The 19,841-nt window shown below is 41.4% G+C and overlaps 1 protein-coding gene across 5 annotated transcripts in view; it reads left to right on the forward strand.

Annotated features, from left to right (window-relative positions):
* AGBL4 (AGBL carboxypeptidase 4) overlaps positions 1-19,841 on the forward strand; it is a 1,382,976-nt gene that overhangs the window by 1,002,585 nt on the left and 360,550 nt on the right. The window lies entirely within an intron of this gene.

Consider the following 19,841-nt stretch of genomic DNA (forward strand, 5'->3'; position numbering starts at 1 on the left):
TGAGGGGATGGAAAAAGATATTCCATGCAAATGGAAATCAAAAAAAAGCTGGAGTAGCAATCCTCATATCAGATAAAATAGACTTTAAAATAAAGAATGTTACTAAAGACAAGGAAGGACAATAAATAATGATCAAGGGATCGATCCAAGAAGAAGGGATGACAATTATAAATATATATGCCCCCAACATAGGAGCGCCTCAATGCATAAGGCAACTGCTAACAGCTATAAAAGAGGAAATTGACAGTAACACAATAATAGTGGGGGACTTTAAAACCTCACTTATACCAATGGACAGATCATCCAAACAGAAAATTACTAAGGAAACACAAGCTTTAAATGACACAATAGACCAGGTAGATTTATTTCATATTTATAGGACATTCCATCCAAAAACAGCAGATTACACTTTCTTCTCAAGTGCACATGGAACATTCTCCAGGATAGATCACATCTTGGGTCACAAATGAAGCCTCAGTAAATTTAAGAAACTTGAAATCATATCAAGCATATTTTCTGACCACAATGCTTTGAGATTAGAAATTAATTACAGGGAAAAAAATGTAAAAAACACAAAAACATAGAGGCTAAACAATACATTACTAAATAAGCAAGACATCACTGAAGAAATCAAAGAGCGAGGAAAAAATACCTAGAGACAAATGACAATGAAAACACGATGATCCAAAACCTATGGAATGCAGCAAAAGCAGTTCTAAGAGGGAAGTTTACAGCAATAGAAGCCTACCTCAAGAAACAAGAAAAATCTCAAATAAATAATCTAACCTTACACTTAAAGGAACTAGAGAAAGAAGAACAAACAAAACCCAAAGTTAACAGAAGGAAAGAAATCATAAAGATCAGAGCAGAAATAGATGAAATAGAAACAAAGAAAACAATAGCAAAGATCAATAAAACTAAAATCTGGGTCTCTGAGAAGATAAACAAACTTGATAAAACATTAGCCAGAATCATCAAGAAAAAGAGGGTGAGGACTCAAATCAGTAAAATTAGAAATGAAAAAGGAGAAGTTAGAAGAGACACTGAAGAAATACAAAGCATCCTAAGAGACTACTGCAAGCAACTCTGTGACAATAAAATGGACAACCTGGAAGAAATGGACAAATTCTTAGAAAGGTATAACCTTCCAAGACTGAACCAGTAAGAAATAGAAAATATGAACAGACCAATCACAAGTAATGAAATTGAAACCGTGATTAAAAATCTTCCAACAAACAAAAGTCCAGGACCAGATGGCTTGACGGGTGAATTCTACCAAACATTTAGAGAAAAGCTAACCCCTATTCTTCTGAAACTCTTCCAAAATATAGCAGAGGGAGGAACACTCCCAACCTCACTCTACAAGTCCACCATCACCCCGATACCAAAACCAGACAAAAATGTCACAAAGAAAACTACAGGTCAATATCACTGATGAACATAGATGCAAAAATCCTCAACAAAATACTAGCAAACAGAATGAAACAGCACATTAAAAGAATCATACACCATGATCAAGTGGGATTTATCCCAGGGATGCAAGGATTCTTCAATATATGCAAATCAATTAATGTGATACACCATATTAACAAACTGAGGGAGAAAACCATATGATCTTCTCAAGAGATGCAGAAAAAGCTTTCAACAAAATTCAACACCCATTTATGATGAAAACCCTCCAGAAAGTAGGCATAGAGGGAATCTACCTCAACATAATAAAGGCCATGTATTACAAACCCACAGCCAACATCGTTCTGAATGGTGAACAACTGAAACCATTTACACTCTCACTATTGTTATTCAACATAGTGTTGGAAGTTTCAGCCATAGCAATCAGAGAAGAAAAATAAAAGGAATCCAAATCAGAAAAGAAGTAAAACTGTCACTGTTTGCAGATGACATGATACTATCCATAGAGAATCCTAAAGATGCTACCAGAAAACTACTACAACTAATCAATGAATATGGAAAAGTTGCAGGATACAAAGTTAATGCACAGAAATCTCTTGCATTCCTATATACTAATGATGAACAATCTGAAAGAGAAATTAAGGAAACACTCCCATTTACCATTGCAACAAAAAGAATAAAATACCTAGGAATAAACCTACCATGGAGACGAAAGACCTGTATGCAGAAAACTATAAGACACTGATGAAAGAAATTAAAGATGATACAAACAGATGGAGAGATATACCATGTTCTTGGATTGGAAGAATCACTAATGTGAAAATGACTGTACTATCCAAAGCAATCTACAGATTCAATGCAATCTGTATCCAATTGCCAGTGGCATTTTTTTTTTTAGAACAAAAAATCTTAACATTTGTATGGAGACACAAAAGACTCCGAATAGCCAAAGCAGCCTTGAGGGAAAAAAATTGAGCTGGAGGAGTCAGACTCCCTGACTTCAGACCATACTACAAAGGTACAGTAATCAAGACAGTATAGTACTGGAACAAAAACAGAAATACAGATCAATGGAACAGGATAGAAAGCCCAGAGATAAATCCACACACCTACAGTCAATGAACCTATGACAAAGGAGGCAAGGATATACAATGGAGAAAAGACAGTCTCTTCAATAACTGGTGCTGTGAAAACTGGCCAGCTACATGTAAAAGAATGAAATTAGAATACTCCCTAACACCATACACAAAAATAAACTCAAAATGGATTAGAGACCTAAATGTAAGACCAGATACTATAAACCTCTTAGAAGAAAACATAGGAAGAACACTCTTTGACATAAATCACAGCAAGATCTTTTTTGATCCACCTCCTAGAGAAGTGGAAATAAAAACAAAAATAAACAAATGGGACCTAATGAAACTTAAAAGCTTTTGCAAAGCAAAGGAAACTACAAACAAGACGAAATGACAACCCTCAGAATGGCAGAAAATATTTGCGAATGAATCAACGGACAAGGATTAATCTCCAAAATATATAAACAGCTCATGCAGCTCAATATCAAAAAAACAATCAACCCAGTCCAAAAAGGGCAGAAGACCTAAATAAACATTTCTCCAAAGAATACATACAAATGACCAAGAAGCACGTGAGAAGCTACTCAACATCACTAATTTTTAGTGAAATGCAAGTCAAAACTACAATAAGGTATCATCTCACACCAGTTAGAATGGGCATCATCAGAATATCTACAAACAACAAATGCTGGAGAGAATGTGGAGAAAAGGGAACCCTCTTACACTGTTGGTGGGAATGTAAATTGATATAGCCACTATGGAGAACAGTATGGAGGTTCCTTAAAAAACTAAAAATAGAATTACCATATAACCCAGCAATCCTACTACTGGGCATATACCCAGAGAAAAACAGGATTCAAAAAGACGCATGCACCCCAGTGTTCATTGCAGCAGTATTTACAATAGCCAGATCATGGAAACAACCTTTAATGTCCATCGATAGACTTATGGTTAAAGAAGATGTGGTATATATATGCAATGGAATATTACTCAGCCATAAAAAGGAATGAAATTGGGTCATTTGTAGAGACATGGATGAATCTAGAGACTGTCATACAGAGTGAAGTTAATCAGAAAGATAAATACAAATATCGTATATTAATGCATATATGTGGAACCTAGGAAAATGATACAGATGAACCAGTTTGCAGGTCAGAAATTGAGGCACAGCTGTAGAGAACAAATATATGGACACCAAGTGGGGAAAGCGGTGGGGGGTGGGGATGGTGGTGTGATGAACTGGGTGATTGGGATTGACATGTATACACTGATGTGTATAAAATAGATGACTAATAAGAACCTGCTGTATAAAAAAATAAATAGAATAAAATTCAGAAATTCCAAAAAAGAAAAAAAAAAGAGGTAGACATAGAAAATGGATTTGAGGACATGGGATGGGAGGGCCAAGCTGGGGTGAAGTGAGAGTAGCATCGACATATATATACTACGGAATGTAAAATAGTTGGCTGGTGGGAAGCAGCAGCATAGCAAAGGGAGATCGGCGCAGTGCTTTGTGATGACCTAGAGGGGTGGAATAGGGAGGATGGGAGGGAGGCTTAAGAGGGAGGGGATTCTTGCTGTAAATACAGATGAAGCTTCGCTTGCTTGCCTGCCACTCACCTCCTGCTGTGTGGCCTGGTTCCTAACAGGCCACTGCCTGGTAGCCCTCCTCTAGGGCAATCATGGGGAAAACACCACCTCTTGTACTATGGCCCAGTCAGTGCCCTTGATCTCCTGCAGAGCTCCTCATGTTCAGTGAGAAGTGACATGGTCCATCCTTAGAATGGGATTAAAGGAGGAGGGGGACTCAGAGCATCCTTAAATCTGTGTGAGCCTATCCTAACACTATCTAGATGTGCATTTCCTAGTTTTAGTGGGCTCTATCTTTAACTGGAAACTTTAAAAATGGCCTTGTTATTTAGGGGAAGCATTTCATTTGGTGTCACATCAGGTCCCCGAGTGGGTATTTCCAGTGCCACCAAAGATGGTGAACCGAGAACAAGAGAGGTGGCTCTCCCCTGAGAGTTTAAAATGCAAATAGAACTAAAACCTTAATGCCAGATATATAATGTGAAAAGTCAACTCTCACTATAGGAAACACAATGAATGAACAAGCTAATGAGAAAGAATTCAAACCTACTGAATCATCTTTAACAAAAAAAGACAACGCTTAGATACCATATGATAACTATTACATTTAAAAAATATTTTAAAGGTTATAATCCCCCATGCTGGCAAGGCTACAGTAAAATCTTTATCTCAGGAACTTCTTATGGGAGTGTAAATTGGAATGATTCTACTGGAAAGTAATTTGGCAGTATGTATCAAGAGTGGTAAAAAGGTACACGCTTTCTGACCCAGTAATTCCACTCTTGGGTATTCATCCCAGAGAGGTAACCTAATCCAAATGAAGGAAAAAATTGTATGCAGGAAGATGTTTATCGTAATGTCATTTATAGTAACAAAATAATAACAGCCTAAATGTTCTATATTTAAGTAAACCATGCCCTTCCACTAAATGAAACATTATGAAGTCATTAAAATAATGTTTACAATGACTATGTAATACTATTGGAAAACTTCTTATGATATAAAGTAACCTAAAAATAATAGAATACAGAAAGTAGCAAAATCGTATTTATGCCATGACTACATCTTTGTTCTTCATGTATAATTATTACCCATGCATAACAAGTATAGATATTTAGACAAGAACTAAAAAAAGCATGAAAAAAATGAAAATGGCTGTTGTGATCTTGAGTTTTTGTGTGTATTTTTCTCTTTTTTGGATATCATCAACATTCTTATTTAGGGCTTCCCTGGTGGCGCAGTGATTGAGAATCCGCCTGCCGATGCAGGGGACTCGGGTTCGTGCCCCGGTCCGGGAAGATCCCACATGCCGCGGAGCGGCTGGGCCTGTGTGTGAGCCATGGCCACTGAGCCTGCGCTTCCGGAGCCTGTGCTCCGCAACAGGAGAGGCCACAACAGTGAGAGGCCCGCGTACCAAAAAAAAAAAAAAAAAAAAAAAAAAATTCTTATTTAATAATACTGTATACTATGGAGAGAGTATTTTTTTTTTTTTTTTTTTTTTTTTTTGCGGTACGCGGGCCTCTCACTGTTGTGGCGTCTCCCGTTGCGGAGCACAGGCTCCGGACGCACAGGCTCAGCGGCCATGGCTCACGGGCTTAGTTGCTCCGCGGCATGTGGGATCTTCCCGGACCAGGGCACGAACCCGTGTCTCCTGCATCGGCAGGCGGATTCTCAACCACTGCGCCACCAGGGAAGCCCTGGAGAGAGTATTTTTAAACATGAGTTTCATAGTCAGAAGCTTGGTTTAAATCTTAGTGCCATCACTTAACGGCTATGTGACTTCAAGCAATTTACTTAACCTCTTTGAATGTCAGCTTCCTCATCTCCAAAATGGGGGTTAAATACCTATGTTTATGAGAGTGTTATGAGGATAAAATGAGTAAACATGAATAAAGCATCTGTTACATAGTAGATGTACAATTAAGTTTTTAACATCTTAATTAACTCTTTTCTAGAAAGGATTTATCAGTTTACAAAGATATATGCACACACATAAACACACACGCATATGTATAAAGTTGGAATAAATTTTAAAATAGGTTAGGAAATTTAGTCAAGGGAAAATAAGGGCAGTTCTATAAATGTTAACTCCCCTCACTTTTCCAATTCCTATCTACTAAAAGTGTAATGAGAATATTCTGGCTGCATTGTTCAGAAATCAGACATGAACGATGCTTGTTTTTCAAAAGCAAAAGGAAAGAAAAGGAAAGGAAAAGAAAAAAAGGCAGAAAGAGATATCTCTCCCACCCTACTCTACTCCTGAACACACACACACACACACATACACATACACATACACATACACATACACATACACATACACATACACATACACATACACATCCCTCTCGTCAGACTTCAAGATGTGTGCTGGGAGTTCCAAAAAAATCACACTTTGATCTTTTTTTGTAGTGAGCACATTTGCTTTCCCCATGTAACAAAAGGTATCATTTTGCTTTTAATTATGGATCGTTACAATGCATTGCTTTTATTTGGCAAAGATGTTTATTTCAGGAAAATTAATTTAGACAGTTCCATTTTTCAAGCAATAATACCTTCTGTCCCAGGCTTACAAAGAACAATTAGATCTGGATTCTTTCCCCACAATCAAGCTGGCAATTTCTTATGGAAAGTTGTGGTCAATCAGCGTGGAATGGAGCTTCCATGAGAGGTAGTCAAATGCGGAAAATAGACTGTTATGGCCTGGCACTTTTACTTCCTGTGGTATATATAACTCTGACATTGTGCAGAGGCATTACTCTGGATGGGCAGGAACACAGATTAATATTGCCTCACTTTCAGTGCCACAGTTTTACCCTGAATATCATGATAGTTTTCTCAGGAACTCCAGTTTCATGCAATTCAGCAAACATGACTGAAGGATTTCTCTGTGCCAAGTACAGTGGTAGGAGCTGGAGATACCAATCTGAATCACACAGCATCCTTGCCCACAAGAGCTCTCACAGCAGGGTGACTCACAGATGATTGCAACCCACAGTGATAACGTCTGTGGCCAAGGGTAGCACAAGGTGCTGAGGGGCCTGGAGGAGGCACCTAACCCAGCCTAGGAGAGCAGAGGCTTCCAGAAGGTGATGATGTAATAGAGAAGTCATATATAGAGACAGAGAGGAGGAAAGGCTTTCCAAGCAGTCTCAGAATTAAAAATAAAAGTCTTACCAGTCTAAGTGCCATTTACCCCCAGATTATATGACAAGCGCAAGGCTAACTGCTTTACAAGTAGGTGGGTTGCTAAACCCATTTGGAAGTATTTAACTGACTTGCCCATGATCACTTAGTATGTGGTAGAGACATGATCAGAGAAGGTAAATTATTGGCTCATACAGCAAGAAAGGGGCAAAGCTGGCGCCAAAATACAAGTGTTTCTGGTTCAGTATTTCACTCAGTCCTTTCCAGGGTTCTGTGCAGGCCTGTGTGAACAGCTTTGCACACTTGCTGAATCTGAAGTAGAATAGGAACAAAAAAAACTTTATTGAACACTTACTTGAGTGTGATACGATCTTTTGTGAAGACAGAGCCTCCGAGCTCTTCCACCTAAGTAGGGAAGAGTGACCTTGATACTCAAAAACTCCATAACTTTAATGTTTTATGGAATCTTTTCTCTTTAAAAGGGATGTGGATTTTATATTATATTCCATAATACAGTAATGTTTGTTATAATATAAAAACTCTGAGTGGAATTATATTCTGGTTTAAAAACTCTTCTTATCCCTACATTAGAAATGTGGAAATGGGGGCTTCCCTGATGGCGCAGTGGTTAAGAATCCGCCTGTCAATGCAGGGGACAGGGGTTCAATCCCTGCTCCAGGAAGACCCCACATGCCTCAGAGCAGCTAAGCCCATGAGCCACAATGACTGAATCTGCACTCTAGAGCCTGCAGACCACAACTGCTGAGCCCATGCACCACAACTACTGTAGACCGTGTGCCTAGAGCCCATGCTCTGCAACAAGAGAAGCCACTGCAATGAGAAGCCCGCACATGGCAGCAAAGAGTAGGCCCCACTTGCTGCAACTAGAGAAAGCCCGCATGCAGCAACGAAGACCCAATGCAGCCAAAAGTAAATAAATTAAAAAAAAAAAGAAATGTGGAAATGAGAGAGAGTTTAAGTAATTCATCCAAGGGCTATATACTTGTGAGTATAAGGCTAGGATTTGTGCTCATGTCTGTCCTTTGCTCTTATCCATGGCACAGACCTGGGGCCTCTTATTCTGGTCCTCTCATGACCACCACATTTCACCTATCTCTGTGCTCCATAAGCCTTATGCAAAAGCAGCCATGTACCAAAATATTCATTGCAGCTCTATTTACAATAGCCAGGGCATGGAAGCAACCTAAGTGTCCATCACCAGATGAATGGATAAAGAAGATGTGGCACATATATACAGTGGAATATTACTCAGCCATAAAAAGAAACGAAATTGAGTTACTTGTAGTGAGGTGGATGGACCTAGAGTCTGTCATACAGAGTGATGTAAGTCAGAAAGAAAAAGACACATACCGTATGCTAACACATATATATGGAATCTAAGAAAAAAAAATGTCATGAAGAACCTAGGGGTAAGACTGGAATAAAGACACAGACCTACTAGAACATGGACTTGAGGATATGGGGAGGGGGAAGGGTAAGCTGTGACAAAGTGAGAGAGTGGCAGGGACATATATATACTACTAAACATAAAATAGATAGCTAGTGGGAAGCAGCCGCATAGCACAGGGAGATCAGCTCGGTGCTTTGTGACCACCTAGAGGGGTGGGATAGGTAGGGTGGGAGGGAGGGAGACGCAGGAGGGAAGAGATATGGGAACATATGTATATGTATAACTGATCCACTTTGTTATAAAGCAGAAACTAACACACCATTGTAAAGCAATTATACTTCAATAAAGATGTAAAAAAAAAAAAAAAAAAGCAGCATGGGACTCAGGTCTGCTGGTATGTCACTGCACTACCTGGCCAAATCCTATCAACCACTAGGCCGCAAGATACCCTTTCTAAGGACCCTAAGAAGATATTTCCCTCAGACCTCAAGTTAGGAACAGTGGAGATTCTGTAACTCAACTGTTTTATTTGGGGTTTTTGTTTTTTCCTTAGGACACTGGGTATATTGTAACTGAGTTTTCCACTGTGCCTAATTTGTTGAAAAGCTGAGAGCCAAATTTGTACCTTACCTCTAGCAAGTGAGAAGAGTATCTCAGGATATGAATTCTGAGTTATGACCTTGTACCTAGCATCTAATTTCTCCTTATTTTTCTTTTTCTCTATGTCTTTAATTACATGTGCTTTAATTTTATTGCATTCTTTTAAGCATCTTCAAACTTTTTTGAAATTAGGGTTATATATTGAATAACCAAATATGTAAAGAAACAAACAGAAAATAGTGTTTCAAAGAGATAACCTGGGGCTTCCCTGGTGGCGCAGTGGTTGAGAATCCGCCTGACGATGCAGGGGACGCGGGTTCGTGCCCCGGTCCGGGAAGATCCCACATGCCGCAGAGCGGCTGGGCCCGTGAGCCATGGCCGCTGAGCCTGTGCATCCGGAGCCTGCGCTCCGCAACAGGAGAGGCCACAACAGTGAGAGGCCCGCGTACCACAAAAAAAAAAAAAAAAAAAAAAAAAAAAGAGATAACCTGATAGTCTTAAGAACCAGACGTCAAACATAAACAGACTCATTAGCTCCTAGAGACAGAGAACAGCAGGGCCTATGGCCAACCCAGATTCCTGTGCTATTCTTTTTAAAGTTGGCTTCACTTTCTCAGTGAGAAGTAAATTGGTTCCTGTCCTTTAGGGGCCATTTCAATGACCACCTCTTGAAGGAAGTCCTCTTGATAACTCCTCAGTTAAAACCAGTTGAATCAAATAGAAATAATGGTATTAAAACTCAAAACAAAGTCAACTAAATTCCTCCCCTGCCTCCATACCCTTATCCCACTCTCTTGCTTTCCTCAACAGTTTTTTGTTCTCTGAGCATCTATGCTCTTTTAGGCATGGATGGGATATAGACATCCCTTTTTTTTCCACTCTGTTGAAGGAGGCACATAAGCAAATAGTGCAGAACACTGTGACAGGTGACTCTGAGTAGCTCCCTTCCCCTCTGTGGGCTCAGTTTGCTTTTCACTGAAATAAAGCAGTTGGGCCAAATGACCTGCAAAACCCCTTGCTCTGACATTCCAGGAGGCTATGTAGTGGGATAGCCTCACTCATGCTGGGTCATAGTGACCTTGAGGATGAAGGGTAATCGCAGCTTTGAAGTATAAACTGAAGGCCTAAAAGGCATATCTTTTAAACTCTAAAATTTGATTTTACAAAAGAAAAGTTGTGATTTAAAACAGATAAAAAAGAGAATTTATAACCATATAACTTTGTCTGATAGTAAGCCAAAATATCACATCTGTAACAAACTTCCTCTGGTCCTATCCGGAATCAGGTACAGAGAGAATACCCAATATAGAAAATATTCATCTCTCACCTTGCAGGAGAAGGTCGGGGGGAGGAGATGGAGAGAGGGGAGGTACAGGTGGGAAGATAAAAGAGACTAATATGTAAATACCTAACTGTAATGTGAGACATGATTAAATCAATGCTTAGAGGCTTTGGGGCCCATGGGTGTACTGGGTAGGCATCTGTCAGCCATGCATGCATCCTCTCCAGCCTTGAGCTTCACCGTCACTTTAGATGCCACGTCTGTTCTTGCAGGTTCCCACATGGCCTCATATTGCTGGAGCAGAGGGTGGGGAAGAAGCAATCTGTCCTGGCATGGAATCTTCTGACTCATAACTGGAACAACCTTCCTCTCACTGTTGCCTCCAGAGCTGGGCAGGGTGAAGCCTTCCAGCACAAGCCCCCGTCTGAGTCTTTGGGGTTTTAGGATGGGACGTGTGTCACTTCTCTGCAGAAGGAGTAAGGGTTTCTGCTGTTTATCCAGCCCTCTTCAAACACCTGATCTAGCTAGCCTTCCACATTTAATTTTTTAACACATATTTAGACAGAGTCCACTCTGCCAGGAAAGCTAAACCGTCCTTTCTGCCATGGAGCTTAGCAGATAATGAGAATGACATTAATCAAATAGAAATACAGATAAATATAGAATTTCAAATTGTGAACGCTATGAAGGAAAACTACAAAACATCACGCTTAAGTCATAGCTCCTCCCCCTCCCCTGTGTGCAGAGGCTGTTCAGTTGTACAGTGTTACCACTGCAGCTCATACTGCTGTTATGCCTAGAAACCTGGGGGTCACCAAGAACATTTCTCACAGCTCAATACTCTCACAGCTACCTGGGCATAGGCATCAGATGCCAATAGTATGGCTTCGAATCTAGGTTTTTCCATTAGCAGCTGTGAGAGTATTGAGCACGTAACCTAACCTCTTGAACTTCAGCTTCTTCATTTGTACAAACGGGTAACGATGCTGGCCTCAGAAGGTTGTTAGGATTGGCACAGAGTAAGTGCTCAGCAAATGCAGCTGCTACAGCCTCTGCTGCCATTAATCCTGCTTCCAAAATGTCTCTGCAGTTTCATATGCTCCTCTCCGTTGCCACTTGCCCTGCTTTTGTGCAGACTGCCAGAGGTGAGCCCAAATGCTCCTTTAAGCTGCTCTGGGGATGAAAGCCACTTGGGGGCCTGGCTTTTCCAATAATAGGAAGCTACAGGAGCAGAAACTACTTGGTGAAGTATATTGATGCAATCTCGCTTGTGCAGCCCTAGCTTTTGTCTGCTGCCCCATTCTGCTTCCCACTGAATTTAACCCCTAGTCATGAGATTCTAGTTCAGCCCTGAGTGATGTTCACTCTCTCCCTGAGTAAAAGGCTAATGTATTTTTTTATTATCCTGATGGGAGTAGGTGCCCCAAAGGGCAGCTAAGCCTCAGCCATTGGTCCGGTTCCCCTAGAAGGTGGTGGAGTTGGTGGATGCTTAGGGGAAGCACCCAGGCATCAGCCATTGGCCCGAGTGGGGCTTGAGGAATCCTATGAACCCCGGTCATGTACCTTTCCCCATGTTTTTCTTTGGAGCACTTACCGTAACTGAAATTAATTCATACTGTATGATTATTTGCTTAATATGTCTTCTCCACTCCACTATTAGCTATCTCTTTGAAAACGGGCTGTGTCTTTCTCGTTCTCCTCAGCAATATGCCTGGAACAGAGTAGATGCTTCATGGATATTTGTTGGATTCATGAGTGAACAAGTGAAGAGGCAGAGAGTGAAGTTCCAGTTTTATCTGCAGAAGCCATGCTGCACATCACTTGTTCAGCATGAGGAGAAGTAGAAAGAGGGCCATGTCAAGGGCAGAAGGCAGGGTCAGGGACAGGTAAGGTGATGGCAGACAGAAGGGTCAGGTAAACAGAAGACTGGCGAACCGCTTAAGTGGGGTGTGGGCATGAACTCAGTGCTTGAGACAGCTTTTTTCAGACTTTCATGATCCCTGCTTCCTTTCCTCACAGAGGTGACTGGCTTCCCCCACACCTTCCTCCTACCACATCTTCTACATGTGACACTGACCCAGGTGATTAGACCCACCTTTATTATCTGAAGTTTGGTTCTGAAAATAATAGGTAACTTTTTGTTTGTTCTCCAAACATGAGGTTATGTTAAAATATAAAAACTGCTTTTTCAAATAACACATAGAATTTGTGGATATTTGTCATCCCTTGTTGACAATGGAGATCATTAAATTATTCTAAGAAAGGATCAAATTTAGTTTTAGAGTGATCATTCCTGCAGCCAGCAAGCAGGCTAGACTGGAGTAAGAACGATCAGAAGTAGTGAGTTTAGGGAGAGGTCAGCACCACATACAATGTTTTCTAGGGAGCAGGCTCTGCTTGGGGTAGGGCAGGGAGGGAGCCTGAGATCCCTAGATGCCTAGAAAATGACTATGGCTGGGTGTGTGGGGGGGAACTGAACAGGAAGGGGGTTGCAGGGAAAAGAGGGTCTGAGCCATGAAGCCAAATGTGTGCCTATGCCCCTGTGACCTCCCTTTCTAGAGGGTGTGGGTCCCCAGGTCCTCCCCATTATGGCTGGCTTCTGTAGTGACAGGAAAATGCACAGGGATTACGGGTCCTCTTATTTAAATTAACTCCAGTCTATGCCATGAAAAACTGACTTTTCCCCTAATAGCCCTCCTGCGCGAAACAGAAAAAGCAAAACAAAACACATAATCAGTGACTGTTCTTTTCTACCACATAGAACCTCACACATCAAACCAGTCCCTGAGCCCCTGGAGCACCATGTCCCTTTCTCATTCCGAGAAGTAATTGCAATGCATTTCGTGATGAAAATGAAAAGTTCGTTTTTAACTGTAGCTTCATAATTGCCCATCCAGATGAAGATGGCCAAATTCTCAGTAGTCTAACCCCTAGGTCACCAAGACAGAATCAGAGAGGGTTCTGAGAAAAATTATGGGTCCAATGTGTGTGTGTCTTTTGAGAGAGAAGGGGATAAAACTAAAGACCTTTTCTGTTGATCAATTCAGTAGGAACTTCTCTAGTTATCATCTTGGTAACCAGTGATCCACAGATCTTTGTTATCATCTGTTGATCAGGTCCTGGACTAGTCCCTGAGAAGAGTGAAGTAATAATGGCACAGCCCTTGCCCTCAGGAAGATCACACAGCCAGTGGTCAGGGAGATGGTGTGATGGTGCTCTGAAAGGGAAGGTCAGAGAGATAAGGACAAGATCCAGTCCAGCCTTGGCAAATTAAGAAAGCCTTTACAGAAGAGGTGGCATGAGAGTGGAGAGCTGAATAATAAGTAGGAATTAGCCAGGTAAATCTGATTGGGTTGTTGTTCTAAGAGGGAACAACACATGCAAAGACCTTGAGGTGAGAGCACAGCAAATTTGGGGAACTGGAAGTGGCTCATCATGGTTGGAGCTCAGAGTCTGAAGGAACAGGAGAAAAGAGGCAGGAGCTGGTTCACAGAAGTCCTCCAACAGCAGCTAAATGGTTAAACTTTATTCTGTAGGAGCCCTGGTGAGTTTTAAGATGTGATTCTAGAAAGTTCGTTCCAGCTACAGCAGCAATTTTCAAGACTCGAAGCAGGGAGACCAGTTAAGATGCTGTTGTAACAGGCTAGGTACCAGATGGTGAGAAGCCCAAAGTCTCAGCCTGAGGTGGGGCACAGCTGGAGAGGCACTCAGAAATCCTAGCTTCCAACCAGTGTGCTTCGCATTCTACCTATTGACACCTCCCACCCGCTCCCACCCCTCACCTGTGAATGACTCTTCTTCTTTCCCTCAGCTTCTCTTTCCTATTAGACTCCTGGAGGTTGGTCTACACTCTTTTTATGAATGGGATACCTAATTGCCAACTAGCTTAAGTAACATGCCTAGGATAACAGCTCAAAGATGGTAGAGTCAGGATTCATATGTTTGTCTGACTTTGAGTTTGGAGCTCTTTCCACAAAATACTTTGTGTAACTATAGGGAGAAGGGCTTCAGACATGAGGAAAAGAGTATCTTGCTGGTTGGATATTGCCTGGAAGTCTCTCCCCAGATTCAGAGGACTTTGTTTACATCACTTGGCTGCAGTAGCAGGGCTTTTCAAACTGCCTCCTGTGACAAAATAACCAAGTAGTTCTCTCTTGATGTCTTACTAACATCACCTTCCCTGAAAAAGGACTAGAAACAAAATCACAGCAACAAGAGTTGTCACATAACAATAAGTGTATGTGACTTACATTCTTATACTTTAAAATAAAGACTCAGCCTGAGACCAAAAAAAAAAAACACAAAACATAATGCTGCACAAGATTAAAATATACTTCATTTGTTATATATAAATATGACATTGTTAAATAAACACAAGCAAGAAAGATGACCAAAAAAATACACCAAAACAATGCTAACTGTGCTTCTCTTTCAGTGGTGGGATTTCATTCATTTTTACTTTCTGTATTTTTGGAAATTTGGAAAATGACAAAAATAAGCATGTGTTACTTTTCATTATTACAAAAATTGTAAAGATAGATTCTTTAATGTTGGACAACAATAGTTTACATTGAGAATAATTGAAATCACAAAAGATCCAAAATTCCTAGATGAGGTTTCTAACTGACCCACCTTTCAGTACTTTTACCCTTGGGGCTGTCAACTGTGACCAGAGGTGAAGTGGCATTGTATTAACAAAATAACTTCCACTGGATGAACAGCGGAATATGGATGACTCTTGGAACAAGGATGCTGATAGACAGTTCCTTAAGCATCCACTACAGATGCTTCTGCCATCCTTGTTTGGCACCAAATTCAGAGATTGCTCCTGTTGACCTTGGGACCTCCAGCCCCCATGGTCTTTATGGAGTCATGACTCTGCATCAACCACACATTGGTTAAACACAGAAATGGGTTTCCTCTGAATGTTTATGAGATACCACGCTTACCAGGGCAAGCTGGATGCAGAGTCATACACAGCCAGGAGTCCACACATTACCTCCTAACTGACCCAACCCTGGCATACCCACACTCTGCCAAGAATCCATGGAATACCATACAGGCACACTTGAACACATTGCCCTCTGTGTAGGTCTAGAATTCCTTTATCTGAGGAGGAATGTTCCCCCCACTCCTCAAGACACACACACACACACACACACACACACACACACACACACACACACACACACACACACACACGGTACCACTACCAAACATGTGAAGGGCCTGCCTTCCTGAGACTGTAGCTTATGGTTAGCTAATGGTTCAGTTGCTCAGCCCTCAGCCAGCAGGCCCTGCCAACCTACCAAACCTGCTGCCTTAGCTAGGTACCTTCATTTCTTCCAACTAACATTGCATATTCTACCATCCAGGCAGTTAGGTAATATATCATCTCCATGCAAAAGGCCCTTATGTCTCTCAGTTGGTAACTAATTTGAATAATCTGGTAATTCTTTATGTCCACCATGCTCCTCTCTTATATAACTAGTTTTCTATTATTGGTCAAATTCCACAAATCATGTGCCCTATTTTAATAAATGCCAAACAGTTTCTGCTGGTGATCCTAAATGGTTATACTAGGCACAGCTTTTAGTAATGAAAATATTCTCTTTCGTTTATTCCTTTTATTTCTTAAGGACTTGGAGTGAATTATTTGGATATTTTAGTATCTTAGGTTCAAACTGTTGTGATTTTTTAACATTTATTGGAGTATAATTACTTTACAATGGTGTGTTAGTTTCTGCTGTATAATAAAGTGAATCAGCTATACATATACATATATTCCCATATCCCCTCCCTCTTGCGTCTCCCTCCCACCCTCACTATTGCACAGTGACTCTTGAATGTACACTTTTGTTTGTATTTGCATATAGAACATGCAGACTTTGTAATCCTATCTTAAGAGCTACAGATTAAAACAGTAGTCCACACTTATCTGCTTGGGCCACTAGGTGGTGCACACATATGCCTGTGAACTGTAGGTTAAAGGGGTTTGTCACCAGGTTAGATTTAATTCATCACCACAGGAGTGGTACAGACAGTAGGAGCTGTAAGAGTACAGGAGAGACAGTGATCCTATGGGTGGGAGTAAAGGAAGGAAGGTCTCCAGAGGGGTGGATAGATAATATTGCTGCTGAGATGGCAGGTGCAAAATCATAAAGGCAGGAATCCCCAAAGCTGTGACAGGTGGGGAAGTCCTGTAGAGGAAGGGGCATGCTTACTTTCCATGCTGATGAATTCCTACCTAACAGCGTTGTTGCAGGGGGAATAACGGAATAGTTGAATCATTTGAACTAGATGGCATCAAGCATTCCTTTCAGCCTTTGTGCTGAGGAATGGAAATATAGAGATGAAATGGCATAGTCTTATCCTCAAGTAAAGACCACATGAGAGAAACAGAGAAGGAAACAGATAATTAAGAGAGAGCATGATACAAAAGTTAGGTTTTACAAGATGCATTGGAAGAACAAAGTGTGAAATATTCTGTTCTGAAGAAAGGAGAGAAGGGGGTTAGGTCTGGGAGCTGAGGTGCAGAGAAGACCTCATGGAAGTCTTGAGGGGTGAGGAGGGAGCTCCGTGAAGATCTCAGGAGATGAGTTAGAACAGCATGAGCAAAGGCATGGGATAACGTGCATTCCAGGAATGGTTCAGCTGAGTTTAGCAATGCTTACTGAGGGCTATTGTGTGCCATGGACTGAATAATAGATGTTCCAGGCCCTTGAGATGCCCTGAAAATTGCTGTGAGAGGTTAGCTTAAAATTTGTTCTCTTTTAAATTCTCAGCTCTGTCATTTAGTCCCCAGGGTCCTGGCTACAGGCATGCTCAGAGAACTCTACACTGGAAGGGGAGCCCACAAGCAGTGTCTGGCTGCCTTTGACTGAGAATCACTGACAGTATTTCAGTCTCATTCACTCATTTTAGAGGTATGACGTTCAAGGCTAGAGACATAACAGTAAGTTATCCAAAACCACAGAGAGGAGCTAGGACACAAGGCCAGGTCTGTCCGTGTTCCTGTCAGGTTTTCTTCCCTTTTTTCTCTACTGGACCCTGGACACAGAATCACCATTTAGAGATAGATCTTAATTAGGAAATAGACACTTTTCAGATAAATGGACCTCCTTCACCAGCGGCGATTGCCACAAAACCAAGCTTATGGAAAAATAGGACGCACTGTCTTCCTTCCTCATGTATGAGAGAAGGGCCTAGCCTGTGAGGCTAGGCCCTGGCAAAGGCAGCTTGAGCCAATTGTCCCACTAGCCTGGTTCTGTGATTGGGAAAGAAGGCAGTCTAGCTCCAGCAGTCCTTCTAGCTTGCATGTGTGGGTGTGTGTTTCATTTCAGCATGAGGATGTGTGCTCACAGTGGAGGTCAGCGACATCTTGGAGTTGCACTGTTGCTTGAAAATGTCAGCTGGAATGAATTATGAGCCGGCAGTAAAACAGGGATGCGTGATCGAGAAGGCTATGAAAGGATACAGACCTGCTTTTAGGGCCCTGAAAAATCATTAAAGCAAGGGATAGAGAGATCTTAAAGAGGTTTTGACTGGAACAGATCAAATTTAAATGGAAGGGGAGGGGACCACAAGGGCCAGGAGGTTTGAGACCAGGTCTTATAAGGAAAGGATGAAGGAACTGGGAATATTTAACCAGGAGAGAAGATGACACAGATCTTCTTCAGATCTCCAAACTTGTCATGGGCTGAAGCAGCTAGTAACAGGGATGATTTCATAAGGAAGCAGCTTTTAACCCTGCTCAAAGTAGATCTATTTAGGGACACGGGTTCGATTGCTGGTCAGGAAACTAAAATCCCACATGCCGCATGGCATGGCCAAAAAAAAAACAGAAAAAATTTTTTTTTAACTGACAAAAAGTGAGTTCCCTGTCAGGCAAAGGGATAAAACAGAATTAGTTCATACAACTGGTGGGGACATTGCTGAGGGGATTCATATACTGGTGGCAGGTCAGACTCAATGACCTTTGAGCTCTGGTACCAATAATTCTATGAAAAGGGGCAAGGCAGGTTTTATAAACCAAGGGTCACATGGTCTATAATAATAACAAAACATCAATACAAAAATAACTCGGGCTTCCCTGGTGGCGCAGTGGTTGAGAATCTGCCTGCTAATGCAGGGACACGGGTTCGAGCCCTGGTCTGGGAGGATCCCACATGCTGCGGAGCAGCTAGGCCCGTGAGCCGCAACTACTGAGCCTGCGTGTCTGGAGCCTGTGCTCTGCAACAAGAGAGGCCGCGATAGTGAGAGGCCCGTGCGCCGCGATGAAGAGTGGCCCCCGCTTGCCACAACTAGAGAAAGCCCTCGCATAGAAACGAAGACGCAACACAGCAAAAATAAATAAATTAACTAATAAACTCCTACCCCCAACATCTTCTTTAAAAAAACAAAAAAAAATAGCTCTTTTTATTAAATACCTATTAAGTACCAGGCATCATGCTAAGTGATTTATTGTGCATTATCATATTTTGGACTTTCAAGCCAAGATTAGAACGGACTGAATTCTAATCCTGGCTCTCTCATTCAATGAAGATGTGGTCTTAGGCAGATAATTTCTCCTGTCTGACCCCCATGTCCCTCTGTTGTACATTACCAACCCTGTAGGATTGCCAAGAGTGTAAGAAGAAATGACACATCAAAGTGCCTGGTACTGTGCCTGGCCTGTATTCGGTACTCAAAAAATGTTGCTGCCTTCTCCTTTCTGCTTAAGCAGAATTTCAGGAAGCCATTCTAGGGGAGAAGCAAGATAAAGAGGGAAATGTAGGTGAGGTGAAATATGGCAAAGGACCCACTGGATGAAGTACCAGATAATCAGAAGCTCCTGCAATATATATCCTTGAAGCAGTGGTTCTCAAAGTGAAGTTTGTTAGGACCCCTTTTTAAGAAAAAAAAAAATACATATTAATGGAAATTACTATTAATGGAAAATCAAGTGTAGGAAAGAGACAGAGGTTGACTGAGGCTTAAGGAATCCTGACTTAAGTCTTTAAGAGAGTTGCTTACCACTGCCCCATCCTCAGCCTACAATACCCTCTTCTCCACCCTCAGGTTCCCATGACATCCAGTTCAGGACTAGGCTCCTCCATAAGTATGGTGTGATAGGGGGCGAGCCTACTGAGATATTGACCACCTCAGCTCTTGGGACCAAGGCTAGTTGCCTCCAAACAAGAGCAACTTCATCTGTATGGGCTAGTGTACCTGACAAATATTATTTTCTTTGAATGTTGTATGGTACAGAGAGATGAGGATTCAGTTAGAAAAGTAATGGTTTGATCATCAGTAATTGAAATTGTCACTGCATTGTTGAGCAGAT

The sequence above is a fragment of the Kogia breviceps genome, chromosome 1 (assembly GCF_026419965.1).
Source record: "Kogia breviceps isolate mKogBre1 chromosome 1, mKogBre1 haplotype 1, whole genome shotgun sequence".
Classification (NCBI taxonomy): Eukaryota; Metazoa; Chordata; class Mammalia; order Artiodactyla; family Physeteridae; genus Kogia; species Kogia breviceps.